This window comes from Leptonychotes weddellii, chromosome 3 (genome assembly GCF_054177405.1).
Source record: "Leptonychotes weddellii isolate Sample4059 chromosome 3, ASM5417740v2, whole genome shotgun sequence".
Lineage (NCBI taxonomy): Eukaryota > Metazoa > Chordata > Mammalia > Carnivora > Phocidae > Leptonychotes > Leptonychotes weddellii.
In genome coordinates this window covers 104,303,830-104,315,286 of record NC_138371.1, presented here as the reverse complement: position 1 = coordinate 104,315,286, position 11,457 = coordinate 104,303,830, and positions in this window count along the sequence as shown.

Below are 11,457 nucleotides of genomic sequence, written 5' to 3'. Positions count from 1 at the left end.
CGCTGTGTCTCTCTCTGTCAAATAAATAAATAAAATCTTTAAACAAAATAAAAAAATAAAACTCGGCAAGCTATTAATTTTGGTAGGTATCAGTTATTTTGTTTTTGTTTCTGTTTTATTCATTACTTATTCATTTAAATATATAAAATGACGGTTTTCTACTAGTTGCTTCCAAACTGGGAGCTTTAGAATTTCACAAATGAGTAATGATCAGACCTCAAATATCTTTTTGTACATAAAAAAAAGCCTAACATTGGATCATACATTCCACCATAATACGGTTATCCAGAATTTGCTCTTTAGCTACCACATCTTCATTGCCTCCCAGATTAACATCAAGATTTAAGCTGTCTCAGACACAGGAGGAATTCTCTCATTTTAAAAGACTTCCGGAATTACTATGGAACTGATATTTACCAGTCTCCACGGTAAACGAACCTAAATCCTTCCATCCTTAAGCTGTAGTTTGAGCCTGGTTCCCTAAAGTCAGCGGAGATTAGAGACAGCTAGTCCCCATTTTCTGAAAGAAACCTTTCACATCTACATTACCAGGGATTAGTTGGCAGTTCGCTCAGGACAAGGCCCTCCAGGAAGGATACACGGGCTACTTGCAGGGGCGTGTAATGGAAGGAGGAAGTGGAATAAGACAAAAACAAAAGTGGTCTACTTCAGTTTTGCCTAAGGTCAAAGGCCTTTCAAGTCAAATACAAAAAGGAAGACAGACACAGTTCTTCCTTTGCTCACACTTTTGTTCAGCTTATTTCTTCTGTGGGCTTTACTATGAATTTGAAGCCTTTTTTTCTGTTCAGCTCCAGTGACTTCATACAGTCACTACTGTGTAAAATCGAAAGTAGATCTGTCCCCAGTACAGATACCTGAACATTTTCCAGTACCTCAATATTCTAGGGACTTCGTCAAGGCTCTATTTAGGTACCATACCACATTTCAGACAAAACGTGATTTTCCTTGAAGGGTTTGCTCCCATATCCCCTACTTAAACCAAACATACTTTTCAAGTCCATAAAAGCTCTACCTGCCGACACAGCAAATCTGGCTATAATTAAAAGGGAGGAAACATTTTACACAAGAAAATGTGCTCTTTGGTCAAAGCATAAGTATGAAAACCTATGAAACATGATAGCAAGATATAATTTGTATTCCTGTTTTTTTATTTACTGAATGAGATGTTGGAAGAAAATTATTTTAACTATAAGTTACTATATTCTAATACCTTTAAATTTTTCACATAGTGACTGCAATGGAGCCTGTAAAAATAACTTTAAATTCCAATGTCAAGTGGAGCATGAAGATTTGGTTTCATTTTCAAAACTGCTCTGTTGAGAAATATGCCCTAAAAGGCAATTCTCAATTTACTCCACCATAGTTCCAACAGCTGCAGGACAAAATATAAAATGTATTTAACCCAATCTGAAATTTAGAATTTTGATCTCTGAGGAAAGTATTTTTGAAGAGTCTCACACATGCCAGAAAAAGGATTTAGAACTTTGATAAGACTTCACAAAGAGAGAAGCACTATAAAATTTTAACAAAGGACTACCTTCTTTTTTTTTCTCTCAAGAATGCTTCAGATCTATGCTATATAATTTAATACTTTATATACTGTATTATATATGGATTAGTAATATTTTACTTTATTCCTAAATTTTACATCCTCTAGACATATCATACTATATTATGAAAGATACTTTATACAAATTCAAATATTTGTTTGTTCACAAATAAGCAAATTTTTTCACACACACACATATACATAGCCATATATATTTATTTTCTGACAATTCACCCATAAAAACCAGGCTTTCAAACATAGTATATCTTTCTGAAGTTGCAGACAGTTCTTTGAGCAATTACCAGTTAATAAGGACCCAGAGCCACAGTGATTTTTCAAAGTCTATTGCAGGGGACCATCACAGACATCTAGGGAAGTATGGAAATGGTCTTCTAGTGCCTTCTTTCTGCACTGGTGAGCCTTGACTTTAGCACAGCATAGCTGGCTTCCCACCTGACATTGGCCGACACCGCTACTGCAAACACCTTATCTTCACTCACAACGACATGTAATTCATCATTGCCATCATCTTTTAAAGAAAATCACAATGCGGTACTCCAGTATCTGTTTTACTGCAGCCATGATAATTTGGATATTTGCACTAGGGAAAATATACCTAAGCAATTCTTATATTAACAAAAAAATGTCCCATGTGCTACCTCAGTACTTTTCTCCTTTGACTTCATTAAAAGATCTCTAATGAAATTTGTAAACACTATATTGCTGCCTAAACCATAAGTTATTTGATATCTACATCTGAGTGAGAAATGAAACAGTTCCTACAAAAAGAGTGCAATACACACTGAGATCGTTTGAACTGAAATGTAGAAAAGCATAAATGTAACGAAAGTCATGCATACCATATAGATTTATCCATACTTTATGTCTGATTTCTGTTTAGTATTGTAATGTCCCTTTTCCTAACTGTGCCATTGTCACGTCTAATTCATTTTAAATTTATAACAGTTTTAAATCAACACATATACTAATATCTTTATTAATCAACCAAGGAATACTTATTAAATGTTATTGGGAGAGCTACCAAAAATCTAGAAGACATGTTACAAACTCTCAGGGAATTCTAACTGAAAAATATGACCAAACAGATAACAGTAAAAGTCTACATATTTTTAAATGTATTCACAGCAGCTTCTTTGCCAAAAAATATTTGAGGCATTAAAAGAAACATTAAAAGAGGGATTTATTTTTATGTTATAGAAGAAAGTATGGTGACACAGGAAAATAAAGGTAGAAAATCAGGATAATGTCTATTGCAAAAATGAATAATGTATAGCAGAATAATATGTATTATACAGTTAGTAGACATAAGTCACAAAGATGGCACTGAAGAAAACATGATCAGTTACCAGACACTGCTCATGTCTGTGATATAAAAGAGTGAGGGATCTTTTCTTATTGCTGGAACTAAGAGAAATTTCCCCTCAGGATTCTCATTAGGAGACACAATATGGTTTAGCGGGCTACAACTTCAACACTCTTTAAACAATATGACAGTGAGGGGCGCCTGGGTGGCTCAGTCGTTAAGCGTCTGCCTTCGGCTCGGGTCATGATCCCAGGGTCCTGGGATCGAGCCCCGCATCGGGCTCCCTGCTCAGCGGGGAGCCTGCTTCTGCCTCTTCCACTCCCCCTGCTTGTATTCCCTCTCTCGCTGTGTCTCTCTCTGTCAAATAAATAAATAAAATCTTTAAAAAAAAAAAAAACAATATGACAGTGAGTTTGATTTTGCTGTATTCTTCAGAGTGATGTCAATGAAAGACAGTCAATAATTGAGAGCTACACTGGGCAATTTAGATAGGGAATATTAACAGAGAACCTGTGTATCAGGCAGGGCAACTCATGCCAGCTATTCTAACACCCAACCACAAAGTCTAGGCTGTTTAACACAGAAAGAGTCAAAGCCAAATGTAGATTGTGCATTCTCCTTGGCAGCTCTCCTCCAACAGGGGATCTCTCTCGCTTAGCTCCACCATCCAGAATGCATGGCTTCCAATATTACTACAGAGGATAATCGATGCAGAGAGCACAGAGGAAGGTATGCCAATTCTCAACTCCCTTAGCTCAGAATGAACACAGGCCAACCCCCTTACATACACACTGTTGGCCAGACATGATGACATGACCACACCTTGCTGCAAGGGAAGCTGGGAAATGCAACTTCCTGTGAGCCCTGAGAGAGGAAAATTTGTGAGCTTTGGCTGATTTATAACATTGTCTTTGCGACAGCTGAGAATGTGAGGCTGGGAGATTGGATTTGCCCCAAAATGTACTAGACCTGTGATTCTCAAAGGTGGATGTGCATACCTCAAATGACATGCAGACAAAATACTACAGCTTCTATGTATCGTGTCATTTTCATCCAACAGAAAGAAAAAATACACGTATAAGTAAAACATATATGCGGTAATACCATATATAAATTATATATATACACACTGTAAGATAGCCTCATATCACAATACATGAAGTATCTTGACAAAAGAGTAAGAGTTCTGTGACCTGAAGAAATGTGCCAGATGTCAACAGTTGATCATTGTCAGGTGTCTGCACATCCAGGATAGATTACATTTTCTAACATTAATAAAAATAAGCCTGATGATAATGGATAACTGGCTTCAAAAGACTCCTGCAAAAGCCAAAAATAGAAGATAACGCTAAAATACCAGTGAGTAAGGTAAAAATAGCAGGGCTCATGCTTCTCCTTTCCTATTATGAGATGAAAATAACTATCTAATCAAAGTCAGTAAAGACAAAACAGATTATCAAGAAGGATATTTGAAAATGGATTTACATCCATTATCATTAATAATGAACCTAATCCTAAATGTATATTGTCTTGAGATAATTAGCTATCAATGGTATGAAGCCAAAATAAGAATTCAAAATGAACTATCCAGAACATGAAGATAAACCTCTACAAATTTTTTTCAGCAATATTCAATCCAGTAGTTAAACAAAATTTTACTAAATTTAAAGATAAATGTTCATGAGGTCCTGCTGAGATTTGTTAATCACAAAGACAGAAGCCCCATGAGGCGCCTGGGTGGCTCAGTCAGTTAAGCGTCTGCCTTCAGCTCAGTCATGATCTCAGGGTCCTGGGATGGAGGCCCGCATTGGGCTCCTTGCTCAACGGGAAGCCTGCTTCTCCCTCTGCCTCTGCTGCTCCCCCTGCTTGGGTTGTCTCTCTCTCTCTTTCAAATAAATACATAAAATCTTTTTTAAAAATGTTTTTAATTAAAAATGAAACAAAGACAGAAGCCCCAAAACCCATTGAGAAAATCCTTGTTTTTCCTGTTATAATAAAAATGACTACCATGATATTCATTCACTTAATAAGTAGTTATTGCATGCCTGCTATGTGGTAGGCATTGCTCTAGGCACCAGGAATAACAGAATGGCTACACAAAACAGGAAAAATTCACTGCCCTCCTGGAGCTAACATTGTAGAGTATGGGTTCTCAACTGGGGGAGATTTTGCTCCCTGGAAGACAATTCACAATGTCTGGAGACATTTTTGCTTTCACAGCTAGGAGGGGGCTGCTACTGGCATCTAGCGGGTGGGGGCCAGGGAAGCTGGTAAACATGCTGCAATGCACAGCACAGGCACCACCAACAAAGAATGATCTGGCCCCACGTGTCAGCAGTGCTGAGACTGAGAAACCACCAAGGCCTAATTTCTTAAGATGTTTAACATATCATAGAATCTTTGCTATACTCTTAAAATGAGCTAGAAAGTGATCATTTTGGATCACACAACAGTTGGCTAGTCAACTGACAGCAACGTAATTTAAGCAACTGTCACATGGCAAGATGAGTTATACATCTTTCTTTTACAAAACAACGTGTTCAGATTTGTTGCCCACTTCTGCAAGTGGCTGTTAGTAATACAGTTAATAAAAAAAAAACATATTAATCTATATTTTAAAGCAAAAGTGATGTCTTTAACACTGACCGACCAAGAAAGTGATTGCTGTTTGAAAGAAACCTGTCCTTGGAAAGTACATTTTGGAAACCAATATTTGGAAATGACTGCATCACTATATGATATGTTGCCGCAAAATGATCCAAGTGTGACCTAGGAAAACTCTTTTATCTACACACTTCCAAAGCCTGAACACAAAATTTTCTAACCCATGTGAAAATCTTATTTTTTAATTGAGGTATACTTGACACACAAGGTTACATCAGTTTCAGGTGTACAACATAGTGATTCAACAAGTCTATATGTTATGCTGTGTTCGTCACAAGCGTGGCTACCATCAGTCACCATTAAACACTATTACAATACCATTGACTATATTCCCTATGCTGTACCTTTCATCCCCAGGACTTCTTCATTTCATAACTGGAAGCCTATAACACCCACTCCCCTTCAGCCATTTTGCCCATCCCTTTACCCTTTCAAAATTTTTGAAGTGAACATTTTTGGTAAGTTTCAAACCCAATTAGTTTGAAAGAATAAGTGAATGACATCAAGGAAGTCAGAGATTTCAGGAGTCAAACTAACAAAATCTTCCCCTAACTGGTGACTGGAACTGATACAAATATCAGGGCAGTATTTTGGACTTGCAGTCAGAAGTGCCAGTCATGTACCTGCCTGTTGTCCTCACCACACCCCTGCCAGCACATGGATCACAGCTCATCCATGTGGGACAGTTGTGTGTGAGCAGCGGAGGGCAGCCAATGGCCAGCAGCCCTGCCACAGCCCTGGAAGAAGCTGCTGAAGCAGTGCCTGTCCCTGGCAGAAGTTCCCATCCTCACCAATTCTCCACAAATCAGCAGCAGGTACAGTGGCCTCCAAACCTTCCAGGCCCAGGCTCAGTGTTCACAATCTGGTTTCCTGGTGTTTCAATTCACTTGTCCTCTTGGTTCTAGACATGGCTTCCACTCAGGCCCTCCTACTGGAGTGGAGCAGCCCTCCCAGCCCACTCAGCCAGCCCAGCCCTGCAAAACATCTCAAGCTCCTGAAAAGGCCAAGGGAACCTCCAAAGTGTATCTGCAAATTGGCCACTAGGGCCGAGTGTCCAAGTTCTGGGCTTAGGTGGAATAGGCCAGATGGGCCATGTGGCTGCTCCTTGAAGACACACCTCCAGGGGTCACTCCTTCACCCCAGGCAGTCCAGAAGCAGCCCTATCACTCCACCTGGACTGTCTACAAACCCAAATCCCCCTACTGAAGCCCACCCCCAAATGTCACTCTGCACTTGACCTCACAGATTCGGCTGTATTGGCTCCACTTGGGCACAAGCCCCTGTTGTGCAGCTTTGTCATGGACAACTTCTGGGCTTGTAGGCTTTTCTCTTCATCTTTAGTCCCACCTTCAATCTCCAACCACCAAAGGTTACCCCTAAAGGCCTCACAACTGGGAGAGGTCACTGAGGTCGTGGCCAGGAAGTAGGCCAGACTGAATCCCTCGTCCCTCAAGGCCACCTGCATCACCTCCCTGCAAGCCAAGCAAGCAGCAGATCACCAACATCCCAGCCATCATTCTGCGCATGTTCAAGGTACAGATCTATCTACCCTGTGAGTTATTGGAGGGTCTCCTATCACACCTTTCCCTCACCCTTCTTGCCAGAGTGCCAACATTTCTCGACACCTCTGATTATCATTTTCTCTGGGAGAGCCCCTAAATAGCGACCATCTCAAAGTATTTTTTTCTGAGGTGAAGCACAAAACAAACTCAGGGCAACCGATTCAGTTGGAGAATGAAGCTTCTGAAAGGAACTCAGATTCTGCTGCCAGATGACCAGCCTCCAGTCCTGCCAGCCTCCACTGCACCAATCACCTTGGGCTAGTGGTGCTGCTACCACATGTTCACATGGTTTGGTGGCCTAAAGACAGAACCAACAGAACTACTCTTGGGGGAAAGAAAAGCATAAGGAAATTGAAATTTTTTTATTTTTTTTTAAGAAACAGTAAAAATGTGAAGCTTTGTGCTAACTTAATGCCTTCATCTTTTGCCCAGTTGAAGACAGGCTAACATATTTTGGATGTCCTGATGCACGTGAATCCGTATCATGGGCTTAAAAAGTTGTACTGAAACCTTGGGATCAAGGAACATTTCATTAGATTTTTTAGTTCCTACCCTGTTCTTCCCCTTGCTCATCTGGATATGCCATGTTTCCTAACTCCTCCACTCGTCATCTTTGACTTGCTGGAAATACATGGTTTCCAGTTGAAAGGGGGCAAAGGAGGGAAAAATATTTTTCTTTGTTGGTGAGATATGCAGAACTTTGGAGATACTATAACTGACTTGAAAATAGTCAAGTTTCCCAAGCAGACACAATCTGTTACATAAATGTGTTTTCAGAGAACATCTTATTTGCAACTTCGGAAAGTTGTGCCATCACCCATCCGGTAAGTGCACTTCATTACAGCACAGGCCACTCTCCCCACGACACGGAAGTGTTACACACCCTTGCATCATACTCTTCGTCTTCCCATTGCCTTCATGTCCCCCTAACTTCCCAGCATTTTATGCAATCTTTGTGACTTTTTTCCTCAGTGAGGTTTTGGGTGTCCATTGGATTACAAACACTATTAAGAAATACAAAACCAAGAAATAGGTATGTGGATTTTAAGTCATCTTTTTTTAAAATACATACTAAAATATTTAAAATAAAATTGTATGAACTTGAGAATTACTTCAACCTAATCTTGTTAGGGAAATGGGGGAGCTATAGATGAAACAAGATGGGTCATGAGCTGGTAACTGTTCAAGTCAGGTTAGATGTACATGGAAGGTCATCATTTTATTCTCTCCAATTTTGTATGTCTTTTAAGTTTTTCAGAATAAAAAGCTTAAAAAGACAAAAATATCATGATTTCATTACTTCAGTTAATAACACACCCAGTCCCTTCCTTTGAATTAATATATTTTTATTAGATATCTTTTTGAGTTTTTATAGTCATTAAAAACTAATGTCTAAATTAACCAAACATAATGCCAGACTTTTGTATTTCTATCTCACAAAACTTAAACCAAAATTATCCAATTTAATAAAGCCAATTTAATCACAATGATCTCACTAGATATTATAAACATTTTTAGAGAAAGCAAAACATTTAATTTTAACAAAATTAAAATTTTATTTTACAAATACTATTTAATTTTTATCATCATTAAAATTTTTACTATGGGTCTTTTATCATTTAGTTGTAAATGTGTAAGTTTAAGAAATAAATAAACGTACATAAATGGGGGCAACATGCTTTAAAAAGCTTTAAGCATAGGGGCCACACTCCAATGTGTGCAGACCCCTGCCCATGACAAAACACCACAGGGGGAGCTGTTACTTCTTTGTCTTTGCATCTCTAAGTTATGGCAGTAAGCTTGGCACATATTTCACACTCAATACAGTTTGCTGAATTTAAAAAAAAAAAAAAAGGCCACTTTGGAGTGGCATAGAATGAGAATTTTAGAAGTAGAAAAATAAACTGAAACCAAACTCCTCATTTTCCAACAAGGAGACAGGTTTAGGAAGGTTAAATCACACAGCTAATGGAAGTATGGTGAAAGAAATGTTTTAGGAAGATTGATCTGACATAGATCTATGGGATGCTTCAGAGGAGAAAAAGACTAGAAGCAACAGTACGTGTTAAGAGACGATTGCAATCATCAAAGCATGCAGTAATGAGAGTGTAAACTGGGATGATGGGAAGGGAATGAGAAGCAGAGGAGGATCTGAAAGACATTGAAAATGCAACCCTTGGCACTGCTTTTTCACTGTCAGTAAGATTTAATCTTGACCTATTTCTACACAAGCTGGTATCAATCATGATACCCAGATATTTTTACCCATGGCCCCAAACTGCACAAAAAAGGCATAATTAGCAATTCTTTGACTCATCTAGGGCCTCTGAGAGTGATTCATACCCTTCGCTACACAATTATCTACCATAAATATAGTTTAACCTCTGTCTATTCCAAGCAATGGTTCTTTATAATGTCCATCTGTATGCCGCTTGCTCTATTGCTATAGGATTGAGTCCAGCCTCTTTATCTTTTGAGAACCTCCATATTTTTTTCTCCTCCATCTAAGATAATCAATCTTCACATTATTCTTTAATGCAACAGTAAGGAATCTTTCAGAATCAGGATAGCAAGTTTTATTTATCTTCCCTAAACATGCTAAGATCAAAGATTCATTTGAGTTAACTTCATCTTTTGAAACAGACATATAATAAATGTTTTCAAAAAGAAAAGCTAGTTGATCTCTTTTGTTCAAGACCAACAACCCTGAAAAAATCAAACTTTTGCTTGTAGGTAGGAAAGAAAATAATTTAGAAACGCCCAGGGGATAATGGGTAAGAAAGGCCAGGATAAAATCTGGACAGGCAGAAGGCAATCACTGGGTAGAGAGTGTCTGACATGCAAAGGAGATCAGGGTGGGGTGCGTGGGGATACCGGATAAGAGGCATAAATACCCCAAAAGACAAACATGTGTAGAGGATCAAGAGAGCTGACAGTTGTTCCACATGTTGGTGGAAATACTGCATGATCCCCTTGTGGCCCTGAAGCCACTCAAGCCCAGACCTAAACAGTTCTGCTCCAAGCCATGCAAACACACACCGTACCTAGTTTTCTCTTATGCTCTCAACCCTACTGTTCCTTCACCATTTGAGGATCCTACCTATCCAAACCTTTCTCACTTTCCAAGTTCCAGATCAAGTCTCCTCTCTTCCCTAGTTGCCCTTCTGACTGCTCTAGTCAACCACACTTCTCCTCCTCTGTGTAACAGTTAAATGCCATCTTGCATTGTTTTGAATTCAGGTCTGGCCTCCAGGAAATGTGAAATCCCTTGAGAACAGTTTTTCTGTCATATAACTTATGTCCCTCCTACAGAAAAGGAGCACAGAGTAAGGGAATTAAGAATGATATTTTGGAACTACCAGTGTTTCTATTCTGTTTTTCTCCAATTATCATTTAAAACAGCATAGATCTTACAATTTTAGAAGCAGTTCCTTATTTGGGAATTGGTTTATAAACTACATAGTTGAATATACATCCCAGCCAAGGATGTATATTTTTCTCTACAGCTGATGATGAAGAAATGAACAAAGCTGGAGCCTAAAAAGACCATTATAGTCAATGCACTTAGACAAATGTCAGCAGCTGCCAGGGAAGATTTCATACTTAGAATGGTTAGTCGGCTAGAGATTGGTTCTATTATAAGAATTTGTTTCCTCTGCAAAAGAAAAGTTTGAATACATTAAATCTTAATGAGAGTTCTACAGGCCTGGGCACATAATGAAAAAAAAAAAACCAAAAACCAAAACCAAAACCAAAACCCTAATTACAAAGCACAGTTTTCCAAGTACATTCAAAGATTTTCAGCAGAATAATTTAAAATGAGGTTTTTGTCTTAAAAATTAACTATATATATTTCTGTATGTTTGATACTCAAAGAATGGAAATAGGCACACGAGTTTCATTTGTGCCATCTATTTTTTTTTTTTACTTATTCATACATTCACTCATTGAATGTCTAATATGTGCTAGGCATTGTGCCAGGCCAAAATAAGACAGCCTTTCCCAAAAGGATGTCAAACTGCGGGATAAATACAATGTTTTTAAATATGCCAAATGCTCTAATGGGAATATGCACCATGACTAATAGATGTGGGGTTTCATTAAATGGGTAGAGGAGCTGGGTGAATTAGACAGTATGTATATACCTAACACTACCATTTTAACTATGGTTTCTGGAAATCAAGACTATACTACAAGATAAGCAGAAGATAAGGTCTCGGTCAACCTCATTTGTGATCTGAGGGCGGGAGTAAGCCAGAACTGGAAGAAGGTAAAAATGACATCTGTGGTGAGTCTACAATGTGCCAGGCATTTGGCTAGTCACTTTCTACAGAATA